This window comes from Petaurus breviceps, unplaced genomic scaffold (genome assembly GCF_028583685.1).
Source record: "Petaurus breviceps papuanus isolate PSGF00001 unplaced genomic scaffold, PetGlider_PUasm1.0 188, whole genome shotgun sequence".
Taxonomy (NCBI): Eukaryota; Metazoa; Chordata; class Mammalia; order Diprotodontia; family Petauridae; genus Petaurus; species Petaurus breviceps.
The window spans coordinates 4,034,306-4,047,974 of record NW_027185804.1 but is presented as its reverse complement, the minus strand read 5'-3'; the positions used below and the strand labels follow the sequence as shown (position 1 = coordinate 4,047,974).

The following is a 13,669-nucleotide window of genomic DNA, read 5'->3' as shown; positions in this document are numbered from 1 at the left end:
CTCTCTCTCTCTCTCTCTCTTCCTCTCTCTCTCTCTCTCTCTCTCTCTCTCTCTCTCTCTCTCTCTCTCTCTCTCTCTCTCTCTCTCTCTCTCTCTCTCTCTCTCTCTCCCTCCCTCCCTCCCTCCTTCTGTATTACTTGCCTTCTGTTTCTCTTTAGGATCCTATTTCTCTCTTTTTCCCTTGGTCTCTCTGTGGTCCCACCTGTCTTTCATGTTTAACGTCACTTAAATCTTTGCAAAAGCCAGGATTTTCTTTCTTTGCAATTTTAGCTCCTCCTATATGTGGTTTTGAATGAAGTGCGGCAGGATTTTGTGAACGTGGTAACATTTAGTTAATGACTAAGCTAGGAAACCACCTGTGAGATACAGTGATCTGGGAGATGGGAAGGGAATAAATAAGCATTTATTAGGCACCTACTATATGCTAAGTTTGAGCTCATTTTTCTACTTCTATCCGTTTAGGGACAAGTTGTTGAAAGTGTGGCTAAAGCTTCCTGTAACAGATTTCATTCCATTCATTCATCCTTGATAGGGAAGGTCCCAAATTTCAGGGTCCTATATAATCTGCCAGTTGTCCCTCCATATCTAGTCTCCATATCTCTATTTGCATGGTCTTTGCACTTTCCTTCAGTCTCTTGCCAGGACTGTTGAAATAGCTTCATACTTCATTTCCCTCCCTGCTCTAATCCATCTCCCACACAGCCACCAGAGGGATTTTTACCAAAGTATGGACCTCATTGTGTCACTCCCCTACTGAGGGAATGCCAGTGCCCCCCTCTTACCTCTAGGAGCAAATCTCAACTCCTCTTGTGGGCATTTGAAGGCACATACAACCTGGCCCCAGTCTTTCCAGCCTTATTGTATATTACTCCTCTTACCATGTTTTATTGTCCAGACAAACTGGCTGTTCCTCACCCTGGGCAAGCCACATCTCATCTCTGTGCCTTGGCACTAATTGACCTTCATGCCTGGCATACTGTCCTTCCTCACCTTTGCTTCTTACTTTCCCTAACTCCTTTCAAGGCTTAGTTCAGGTGCTTCCTTCTGCACAGGGCCTTTTCCAATCCTCCCACTTGCTAAAGCGTTAAAATTAAAAACCACTTAATTAAAAATTACTTTTAATTGATTTTGTATGTATTTATGCATGAACATGTTGTGTCCCCAGATAGAACTGGAACTCCTTGAGGGCAGGGACTATATTTTATTTGGTGTCATAGTGAATAGAGCACTGGGCTTGGAGTCAGGAAAACTCATCTTCATGAGTTCAAATCTGGTCTCAGACACTTACTAGCTGTGTGACCCTGGGCAAGTCACTTAAACCCTGTTTGCCTCAGTTTCCTCATCTGTAAAATAGTCTGGAGAAGGAAGTGGCAAACCACTCCAGTATCTTTGCTAAGAAAATCAGACATGATTGAAAAATGACACAACAATCTAACACATGCTTCATAAATGCTTGTGGGCTGATTGACTGTCTAATCATGGTGAATGAACTGATAGTAGTAAATTGATTGCCTCCTGCTGAGCAGTGGTATTAAGGTAAGAAGTCATCTGCTTAGGCCTGGTACCTGTATTGATTCAGTCAGTCTCTATCTGCATTCCCATTCGCCAGCTAAGGCAGCTGGTGTACTTGGGCCTAGCCAGTGCAGGTTGGCACTGAGGACCCTGCATGAGTTTGATAATCGATGAGAACCTGTCCTGTTATAAGCTCTGAATGGGATATAGAGAAGTGTGTAAGTATGTAAAGAGAAGAGATAGGTCATACAAGATCTCAGTCAGCCTTGTGGTCCAAGGGCTTCATTGAAGGTGTTTTCTCTATAGAATGACATCATTGAGCCTGGTTCTGATGGGATAAAAGGAATCCTCCTATCGCTAATCATATGGAAGCAAAGTAGGCTCAGGTTCTATGGGAAAAAAACCCCAACAACAGATTAAAAGACCCACCACCTGTCAAAATCACATGTGACTTAAGAACCCTTTCATCTAGTAGGAATGGTGAAGCATAACTGACTTTGAAAGATGTTGGCTCTGAGAAAAGGCAAATAGGTCAGGAGATTTTGCCTGGGAGAAAGAACCCTTGGGAGTGAGGTGTGGGAATGAGAACTTAGAATTGGGGAGGAGCTGGGAAGAAACACTTAGAGAAAAAAAGTTCACAAAGTTTGATGCTTTTAGAAAAAAATTGAAGATAATGAAATCAGACTACTTTTCAGGCATGGGCAGCTTAAGTCAGTTGATTTTGGAGGCTGTGCCCAGAAAAGATAAAGCATAACATAGGCTGATTTTGTAGTTAGAAACCTGGGACGCTTCATAGTTTGGGGTTCCAGGAAAGGGGAGTGATATTGATTTGGAATTGAAATACCAAGTAGGGGACTGAAGAGTAAGTTATTTTTTTCAGTGATACAGGAGAACTGAGATGCCTTTGACAGGTTGAGAGGAAGAATGAAGTAGGAAAGGGAAACAGAAAGAACTGAAAAAACCTGGGCTACATGTGGACCAGTGCCAAACTGAGGTGAATGACCTCAGATTAGGCGCCTGAGATTGATTTGCCTTATGTTGTCTGTGTCTTTAGATAACCATGTTCTGTTGAATAAATGGACAAGGAAGGGGAATGCCACAAGAAAAGAATGGGGGTGGGGAGAAGTACCCTGATATTGAGGACTTGTTTTTTGTAGAAGATGCCTCTTTTCTCCTGGTTGGCTATCCAAGTACAGAGGAGCCTTCTGTTTAGGGATGCTCCAGACTCCATTTCTGTACAACTGTTTAAGGAATTCATTCATGTTGGTAATGCTGGTAATAGGACCATCTCTACCCAGATTTTATCAGCTAACCTCTGAGAGAAGAGATTGTAATGTTTCCCTTGCACTTTGAGGGGGAGACTGGCCTTGCTAGTTCCTGGTGTCCTATGGTGGCTATCTTCCCTTGGAGGCTTCCAAAAGAGCCTCAGTGTCCCCATACTGTAGATATGTCCCCACCTTTTCTCATTCCTTTTGATTCTGAGCTTTACTTCTATGCTTTTGGGTCTCTTTGACCCAGATGCAAATGGACTTTAAGCATGGGGAACTAGAAGTGTGATTAAAGTTCTTCCATTTTATGCATTTACCCATTGGTTATTTGGACTGCTGATAGGGTTCTGAAGATTGTAGGGACTAGCAAAGTTGAGGTGAGGGGAAGCAGTACCAACCAGATGAACCATGGGTGGGGGAAGGAGTAGGTTTGTCTTGCCCATGATATCATATGTTCAATAAAAGATCCTAGGATCACAGCTGTAGAGCCAGAAGACACCTGACAGGTCATTTAGCCTAATTATCATTATTTCATAGGTAAGGAAACGGCCCCAGAGAGGTTCAGTGATTCACCCAAAGTTAACAAGACCAGGATTTGAACTGAGGTCCTCTGAGTCTAAATCTAGCTCTTTTTTCACAGTATAATTCTTGCATTTAAATATGTAGAGATAAAGATGTCAAATCTCACTAAACATGAACTCTTATCTGAGCTAGCCAACAAACCACATACCTTCCTTTCCCTTTCTCCCCTCCAGGTCTTTTGATGTAAATGGTGGACCACACACTGATCTTTGCTTTATCTTTGAGTCTGTTTTTGACCTGGAAATTAAGTCGTTTTCACTCATAGATAACATTAACACTGGGCACTTCAGAAGTCCCATGTTATGGCCTTTTTGGATTGGGAAGATGTATAGGAAGGCAGGCAGTAACTTTAGGACTGGCCCTTGCCCTCGACCGAGGCAATTATATCCATTTCGGAGAATTTTGTTTAGTCAAATGGCTGATGGAATGAGGGGAGACTGAGCTAAGGGGAGCATATGTACCTGACCTCTCTTGGGCTTTTTTCAGTTGCAGTGACATCTGCAAAAGCAGGAGGAAAAACATGATTGTTGAAAAAAATTCACTTAAATAAAAAGAAAACCTAGAGAAAGAAAGCTGATAAGGAGAAGCCAGTCCATACTATAGAAAGGTGATCAGGATGGTGACTAAAGCCCAATGCCAACTAGAGATGTGTAGCCAGAAGAAGACAGGATGGTGTGTGTGTGTGTGTGTGTGTGTGTGTGTGTGTACACAAGTCTCTCTTCAAATATTTAAAGGCCTGTCTTGTGGAAGAGGAATTATTCACATTTTGCTTAGGACTGGTAGGCAGACCTAGGATCATTGCAGGGGCAGATTTAGGCTTGTTGTAACAAATGGTTTTATCACAGAGTGTTCTCCAGGAGCAGAATGATCAACACTGTGCCCCCCCTCATTGGGAGTCTTCAAGAAGAGGCTGAGTAGGGGTGGCTAGGTGGCTCAGTGAATAGAGCACCAGCCCTGGAGTCAGAAGGACCTGAGTTCAAATCCAGCCTCAGACACTTGACACACTTACTAGCCATGTGATCCTGGGGCAAGTCACTTAACCCCAATTGCCCTGCCTTCCTCCCTCCAAAAAAAAAAAAAAGAGGCTGAGTGACCAGTTGTTAGGGGATTCTTACTGGGGTACCACTGGGATGATATAACTTCTTAGGGCCCCTTCCCAGCCCTTGAGGGTCTTGGATGAGTAATAAATGTGACAGGATTTCACGGCTTCTCAAGGAAATTCAGAACTTGATTGACCCCAAGGGTAAGACTCAGTCAGCTTTTTCCCTGGACACGTACACTCTCGGGCTCTATAATGAATACCATTGTTTAAAATTGGCCGACGACCTGCCGTGGTTCTGGCATTGTCATTATGTATGTTTCTGTCCTCAGAACATCAGGCCAATCCTCAAAGATAGCATTTCCAGACAGATTTGACCACAGTACACTTTTGGGCTTGGGATATATTGATAAAACTCAGAATCTCAATATTGGAATGGACCTCAATGGTCATCTAACCTAAAACTGGTACCTGTACAGGCTTGTAGACAACATACATGACTGGTGGTCATCCAGCTTTTTCTTGAAGACACTATCTACATCGTTTGCATGTTGTCTGTCTGACCCTTGTGAGCAGGGAGTGTCTTTTGCCTATATTCATAGCCCCAGCATTTAACATACTGCCTTGTACATGTTACATTTTTAGCAAATATTTATTGACTGCTTATCTCCAAAAGCTGCCCATTTCACTTTGGGTACCTCTAATTGCTAAAAAGTTTTTCCTAACATCTAGCGCCAATTTTCTTCTTTACAACATCCATCCTGTTTTTGGTTCTGCCTTCAGGGGCCTGACAAAACAGATCTAATCTACTCCAAAGGACATTCCTTCAAATCAAACATTTCATGTTTCTTTGGTCAGCCTCTGTAGGGCATGAACTCCAGACCCTTAACCCTTTTCATAAGTTCTTCAGTGTATTTATTGTGTATTACAATAATTACCATTTTTGTATGTGTTTTATTCCCACACATAAATCTCATGAAGGTAGGGAATGTATTTTAGCCTGGCTTTCTGTCTTGTTTCCACTCTAGCCCAATACTGCCTATATAGTAAGCACTTAATGTTACTTATATTTGATTTTGAGATGCTGGGCTAGAAGGATGTAGACATACCACTGATTATGGCATGGGACAACAAACCACAGGGCTGGGATAATTTTGGACCAAAATAGAAGCAACTAAGCTTATTTTAATACTGAAAAACCACTGTGTGTAATAAATATTTTATATAATAAGTGACCCAGGTAATTCCATATTTAGCATTTTAGAGGGGAACATAATGCTGTTACTGAAATTTTCTACTGGACTCCTGTTCCTACTACGCAGAACATGGTTTTGGGAAATGCCGTTCTGAAAGCTGATGCTTGTCAAGGGGCCACAAAGAACAAAATCAGAGGAAAGAGGGATATACCCAAGTGTGCACGTCAAAGTTCCCATAATGCAGCAGGGCTTCTCAATTGTTTTATGTCATAGACCCCTTAGATAGTCTGGAGAAACCCATGGTCCCTTTCATAAAACAGCGTTTTTAAACACACAAAATAAAATAGGATTACAGAAGAATTGTTACATGAAAATAGAGTTATCAAAATATTTTTAAAATTAGGTTCTCTGGTTCTGGGCTAAGAACCCCTGCAAAGAGAAATGTCACCCCCTTTTCATGGTTCACTTCATATTCTGGGTTTTTGCTTCCCCAGTTCTACCAAGTGTGAACCTCACTCCCCGCTTTGGTTGCCAGACTTTCCTGTGGCCTCTCCTGTACTTAATGGGGCAGCCTCAGACAGATGGCCAGGCAGCGGCAGTCCAGGAGGCTTCATCACTGTCTTTATCTTCAGAAAGAGCTCAGAAACCGCCCTCCTGGGCTTTCTGAGGGCAGCGTTAGAACCAAAGCTGTGTCTCCCTAAGGATCCAGTGGGCCTGCTCTGAGTATCAAGTGAGATAACGTATGTAATGTTCTTTGTAACCCTTCACGGGCATGGAAGATGCCAGTTATTACGGTGGGACAGCATGGTGTAGTGAATAGGCATCTGCACAGGACATTCAAAGCCCTTTATAAATAGCCTCCTCATGCCTTTCCACTCTTCTTACACCTGCCTACCTGCCATGCCCCCTTCTATTCAGTGATGCCGGCCTCCTGGCCATTGCGCATCTCAGGTCCAGACATTTTCTCTGGCCATCCCCCATGCTTAGAATGCTCTCCCTCCTCCACTCAGACCACTGACCTCCCTGGCTTTCTATAAGGCCCAACCAGTCTGCCACCTCCTGCCCCTCTTAATTCCTAGTGCCTTCCTTCTACTGATTATTTCCTGTTTATCCTGTGTATAGCTTGTCCTGGAAGCTCCTTGAGGGCAAGGACTGTCTTTTGTCACTTTTTGTATCCCCAGTACTTAGCACAGTGTCTGGTACATAGTAGGTGGTTAATAAATATTCAGATTGAATTGAATTGAATTGAATAGTTCCTAGGCAGAAGACCTGGGTACAAATCCTGTGTCTGACATGCAAAAGCTGTTTGACTATGGACAGACCACTAAAGCCCTCTGAGCTTACGAAGTCCTGCTTATCTGTTAACATGGGGACAATGGTATCTGCCTCACAGGAGAGTTGTGAGGCTTAGAAAACAATGTCTGTAAAGCACTTTCTGGGCCTTAAAGCATTATATAAATATCAGCTAGTCTTTACTGGAACAGTTAGCTAACACAGTGGTTACAATGCTGGGTCTGGAGTCAGGAAAGACCTGAGTTCAAAACTGTCTCAGATACTAGCCGTGTGACCTTGGGTGAGTCACTTGACTCTGCCTCAGTTTCCTCATCTGTCAAATGAACTGGAGAAAGACATGGCAAACCATTCCAGCATCTTTGCCAAGAAAACCCCAAATGTGGTCACAAAGAGTTGGACGTGACTGAACACCAACAAAGACTTTTTATTATCAGGGCTGTAATTAGGTTGGAAGTTCTGCAGCAAGTGACTTATTTGGCGTGCTACCATGTGCTTCAGTGACCTGTGAGGAGGAGTTTGGGGGATACGCTGTTGGGTATGAGGCACCCCACTAAACCCAACAACCTCTAGGGTAGGGCTTCCTGCCTCTCCTTCCTGACCACTCTCTCCCCAGCCTGGTAGCCTCTGATACAGGTGGGCAAACAGCTTAACTTAAGCCTGTCGTTTTAGGAAGTATTCTCAGTGGAATTCACTTCAAGGGATAATAAGCTGGCCTATTGCTTCCCTCACCCCACCCAACAACACTAAGAAATCCCCATTGTATTTCCCTGGGAGGGTCTGGTTCCTATTGTCCTCTGCCTGACTTTCCCCTTAGCAGATTTGAAAATAGAGAAGGATATGGCCTGCTTATCCTGAACTCTTCTCCTGGCCCCATTTTGGACATTTTACTCAGCTCAAGTGACAAGCCAAGGACAGTCAGTCTGCATGACCTTTAGAGAATTTTGAAGGCTAGACGCTTCTGCCCCCAGAAGTGTCCTGGAAAGGAGATGTTTATAGGAGGCCTTCCAGCTGGGCGTTGGGTCTCTACTGTGGCCAGCTGCACCCCAATCTCTTGCCCTGGGGCCTAGGACCACCAGTCCTGAAAGGGTCCTTTGCCTCCCTTCCTCCCTGGAAACCCCCTCATTAGCGGAGGAATGGATTTCTGTTCCCCAGCAGGTTGCCAGGGGTTGAGACCAGGCCTGGCTCAGCCTTCCCAGAGCCTGGTGGATGGAGGAGTTTGCAGATTCCTTCAAGAGGTATTTTTGTTGTCTGAAAGCTGAGGTCAGAATGTCGGAGACTCTCTTTTTTACAGACCAACCTGGGAATTCCCAGGGGATCAGTGAAGGGAAAGCGTCTCAGGCAATTGTGGTGAAAGCCAAGCTCATAACTTCTCATGGGTGACTGGAGATTTGGGATGAGCCTGGGAAGAGTGCAGGAAGGATATAAAACAAATGAATGCCCGTTGGCATTTATCTGGCACATTTACATCTATCATCTTATAGGTACCTCACAACAATCTGCTGGGGTAGCTATTATTTATTCCTGTTTTTCAGATGAGGAAAACTGAGGCTCAGAGATTTCCATAGTCATACATCTTAAATTCCAGAGGTGGAATTTTAATCTACATTGTCTTGACTCCAAGTCTAGCACTCTGTCCACTAGACCAGATTGCTTGGGGGTCTTCTCTCTGCCAGCCCTGGGCTCCTCAATTCCTATCAGGATGGAGGTTGGTTTAGGCCAGGAGGCTGGCTGCTTTATCTCCCAAAGGAGGGGAAACACTAAGTAGAGTTAGAATGAACACCTATCTGCCTGCTGGTTAGTAGCTTGAATAGAGGTGGAAAGGTGTAACATTGATGGGACTGAAGGTTTTAACTTCATAAATCCTCTTCCCTAAGTGGCCAACCTTTGGTTGCATATAGAGATAACAGTGGGGCAACTAAGACACTTTCTAGCTGTGTGACCCCGGGCAAGTCAATTGACCCTTTTTGCCTCAGTTTCCTCATCTGTCAAATGAGCTGGAGAAGGAAATGGGAAATGGGAAACCACTCCAGTAAGAAAACGCCCCAAATCCCAAATGGCCACACAAAGAGTGAGACTGAAAATGACTAAATAAACAATAGATAATAGTATTTCATAATTTCTCCCAGGCATGCCGTATTCAATCCTATTTCTCTGCCTTTCCTCATCTTTCTCTTTTCACCTGGAATGGCCTTCTTTCTCTTCTGAACCAAAGCATTCAAGGCCTAGCACAGAAGGTATTTTTTTAAGTGACACAAAATTTTTAAAAATCATGTTTAGAAAATTGCTCTTCTGTGAAGCCTTCCCTGTCCATGCTCTTCTGCCTTGATTTGGGCCCCCAAACATTCAACATTGGATTATACACTATCCTGGATTGTTTGTTCCTGTTTTGTGTATTGGGGAGTAGGTCCCTGGGTAAAGATTCTAAGCTCCTTAAGGCTCTTGCTTGACCCTAGGTTACTCAACATTTCTCTCAATGGCTGGGCTGGGGGAAGAAATGGAGTGATCATCAAACTTTTAAATGATGTGTGTTTTTAAGAGGGTTTTTCTTGCTTTCTCAATGGATGGGGGGGAAGTGGGAAGAAGAAAGGGCAAGTTTTTATTTGAAAAAAATAATTTTAAAACTTGCATATGACAGCAGGGGAAGGATAGTGTGTTGGATAATAGAATTTGGGTTTGAATTTAATACATTGAATTTCTTTTTTCCTTTTTGGAGGGCAATTGGGGTTAAGTGACTTGCCCAAAGTCACACGGCTAGTAAGTGTGTCAAGTGTCTGAGGCCAGATTTGAACTCAGGTCCTCGTGATTCCAGGGCCGGTGCTCTATTCACTGTGCCACCTAGCCTCCCCTTTACGTTGAAATTTAATAGGGATAAAAATCAAGCCCTACATTTGGCTAAAAAAAAAAAAACCTGCATTGTCATGATAGCTAACATTTAGTATTTGCTATGTGCCAGGCACTGGGCTATGTGTTTTACAGATATTATCTTGTTTAACCTCAAAACAACCCTGGGGGTGAGGGGTAGAAGCTATTATCATTCCCATTTTATAGATGAGGAAACTCAGGCAGACAAAGATTAACTGACTTACCCAGGGTTACACAACTCTTCACTACAACCCTGGGAGGTAGAAGTTATTACTAATCCCATTTTACAGATGAGGAAACTGAACCAAACAGAGGTTAAGTGACTTGCCCAGGGTCTCACCGCTAGAAAGTGTCTGAGGCCAAATTCAAACTCAGATACTTCTGACTTGAGACTGATACTTGTATACATGAAGCCACCTAGCTATATGAAGACAGTATGGGGAGGCATGTCTAGACATCAGTTCTCATCTGGGGGGTTTTAGTGGTCCACAAACTTAATATGAATCAGCAGTGTGATTCAGCTGCCCAAAAGCATCAGGACATATTGACATAAGCATTACTCCTGGGACGAGGGAGGTGAGAGTTCCTTTGTAACTGGAATGTTGGGTTCATTTCTGGGGACCACATTATCAGAAGAACATTGACAAGGTGGAGAGTTCAGAGAAGGGTGATCAGGCTAGTAGGGGGACTAAAAAGGGGGACACAGAAGGAAATGGGGATGTTTGATGGAGAGAAAACAAGATTGAGGGCAAACTAATGGTTTGCTGTCTCTTTCAACGTCTGCCATAGGGAAGAGGGATGAGGCTTGTTTAGAGCTAGGGACGGTGGGGTGGAAGCTGGAGAGAGGCAGGCTTGGGTTGGACAAAAGCAATTAGAGGGGACACAGAAGTGGGATGAGCCCCCTTGGGCCTTGGCGGTTTCCTACTCAGTAGAGGCTTTTGAGCAGACTCGATGACCACTTGTCACATAGGTTGTTCCTGAGGAACTGTCTGGCCTCTGAGAATGTGACTTTGGGCTTTTATAGGTCTCAGAGACAAAGATGGAAGGACAATGACTAACTGCGTTCTCCATCACATGCACAAATGGCAGCTGTCCAGAGGCCAGAATCCCAGTCTGGGGAGTCACCGGCTTGGGGTGCAGATAGCATAGGGGAACCCAGTGAGGGTGTTTTACCAGCCTCCTCCTGGGGGCCCAGGAGCAGCCAGGGAGCAAAAAGCCAGTTGGCAAACTTACCTTCTCTGCCTTGGGGGACTTTGTTCCTGTTGCTAACAACAGACTTGGATCATGTAAATAAAACACAGACGCACACGCAGACACATACTTGGGTTTTGAGAGTTTGGGGGAAAGCGTTGAGATGGAGGTGGGAAGGGACTGAAAAGCCCGGTTTAATTCTGGGAATGAGTAGATACTTTACGTTCTGGGCCCTCTCCTGCCCCCCTGCTTTTAGAGGAAAGGGGGGAGGGGAGAATGCAAGGACAGGGCTAGGAGTATCTCCTCTGTCAGTAATGTCATGTAAATGGATCATTCTGGGGCTGCACAGTATAAGCCTTAAAGAGTAGGGTCGTGGTGCAGGCCTGATCCCGACCCTTGTGCTGGCCGTTTGTGCCTTAGCTATGCACCAGGGACATGTTTCTGGGTCACACACTGATGGGTTTGGGCCATAACTAGTCTTTCAGGATACCCTCAAAGGCTCCTTCCTGGCCCTGAATGTCATTGTTGCTTAATACAGAGGACCGCGTCTAAATATTTGCAGAGCAAGATTTCTTTGAGAGCTGGTGTACCATCACTCATCCAGCAGAGTCCATTCACAGAGAGGAATTGGTCTCTGGAAAAGTGTGCCTTTTCCCACCAGGCATGGATTTTTATCACTTGTTAGGAATGAGAGAGTTTTGGGGTTAGATGGACAAGCTCAGAAACTTCCTGATAGCCATCTCAGAGAAGGTAACTAAGGAGGCTGTGGAGTTTTCTTTGGAAAGATAGAAGGGAGATTTCCTGGAAGCAAAGAAGTGGCCTAGGTGACATCATCAGCCTCTTTTATGTTCTGGGATTCCGTGGAAAAACATTTACAAATTTGTCTGATGTTGGCTGTAATATGGCACCATTATGGCAATGCACGGAGCTTTGAGTGCTTCATCACAGACCACTCAGGGTGATCATTTTAAGAATGTTTCAAGAAAGGAAATGAAAGTAGGGGGAGTAGGGTATGTGTATGTTTAACAGGCACCTGGCCTTGAAACCATGCAGGTCTAAGGACTGCCCTCCCAGCCACCCACCCGGTCTGTCTTGGAAGAAGCCCTCCAGAAAGGAGATTGGTTGACTTAAACTAAGGTCTAGGCATGTTGGCTTGATCCGGGGCACATTCCTGAATGCTGTTTCAAGGCTATGGGACTCTAATAAATTTGGAATAGTGAGGTGAAAAAAACAAAGAAGCAGAAACTCCCAAACACTTTGTGTGTGTATGTGTGTTTTGTGTGTGTGTGTGTGTGGGGGGTGTGTGGGTCTGTATGTGACTCAACATCAGTGTTGCCTGTTTGACTGAGTGTGGATGTAGAATGGATGGAAAAGGTTAGAGTCACACCTCTCTGGGACCTTCACAACTTATTTTTATAGCGCTGTTTCCCCGTGGTTATTACTTATTAACCTTGCTTCTCTATGGGTGAAGTGAGTTATTCATCTCTGGGTATTAAGTCCCCTAGAACAGCCCGTGATTGATCAACTCTGTTTGAGGTCAATAAAAGCCGATATAATATTATCATTTTGTTTAAGGTTTTATTCATTCATTTATTTATTTATTTGCTTTTTGGAGGGTAATTGGGGTTAAGTGACTTGCCCAAGGTCACACAGTAAGTGTCAAGTGTCTGAGGCTAGATTTGAACTCAGGTCCTCCTGACTCCAGGGCTGGTGCTCTATTCACTGCACCACCCAGTTGACCCCCCCTTTTTTTATTAGATGTCTTTAAGCAGGGGCTAGATGACAGCTAGTTGGGTGTGTTATAGATGTGAGATTCTTTTTTCATGTGGATTGAACTTGGAGATTATTGAAGACCCTTCCTCCATCTCTGAAATTCTGTGGTTTTGAGGCCAGTGAGTGGGAGGGAGGGCTGTAAGGAGAGGTCAGTGTGGTGAGAGGCTCAAGTGAGAAGCTGAGTTTAGGAACTGTGGGCTAGACCCATTTTATAAACAAGGCAAATGAAGCCCACTGACTCAGTGTCAAATGGCCGGCGAGATAGTATTTGTAAAGTGCTTACCACAGCTCCCCGCACATAGTAGGTGCTACAGAAATGCTAGCTTTTGTTATTGCTGTCATCGTTATTATGCTTCTCATAGTGTGACACCAAACCCAGTCACTAAAATGTCCCCACAGGAACATTAGACTGGGATGGGTCTTGCATCATATTCAGACATGCTCTATCGACCTATATCTCATTAAATTTAATATCAATATAGGTTTCTGTTACTTCCCTGTGCTTTTGGAAAAAAAGCCAATCTGACATTCACGTGATATTTACTTTGAGCACAGTGGTCCTGTTGCTTATATGATTGCTCCTGCCATACTAAAAGGCTAATCTAGCTGTGACTTTGACAGGCTGTACACACACCATCTACAATCACATGCTCAGTGCTGCTGTATTTGCCTTTGGTGTTCTCCCCAGTAATGATAATAATAATAATATTTTTTCTTTTTTTTTTCTTTTGCTTTTTGGAGGGGGGAAGGTAGGGCATTTGGGGTTAAGTGACTTGCCCAAGGTCACACGGCTAGTGTTAGGTGTCTGAGGTCAGATTTGAACTCAGGTCCTCCTGACTCCAAGGCTGGTGCTCTATTCATTGTACCACCTAGCCGACCCAATAACAATCATTATTATTAGAGCTGAAACTCAAATCAGAACTCCTGGTTCCAAGACCAGAGTTCATTCTTTT

At 44.0% G+C, this 13,669-nt stretch overlaps 1 protein-coding gene across 5 annotated transcripts in view; it reads left to right on the top strand.

The window, feature by feature from the left end:
• DENND2B (DENN domain containing 2B) overlaps window positions 1–13,669 on the top strand; it is a 142,215-nt gene that overhangs the window by 21,366 nt on the left and 107,180 nt on the right. The window lies entirely within an intron of this gene.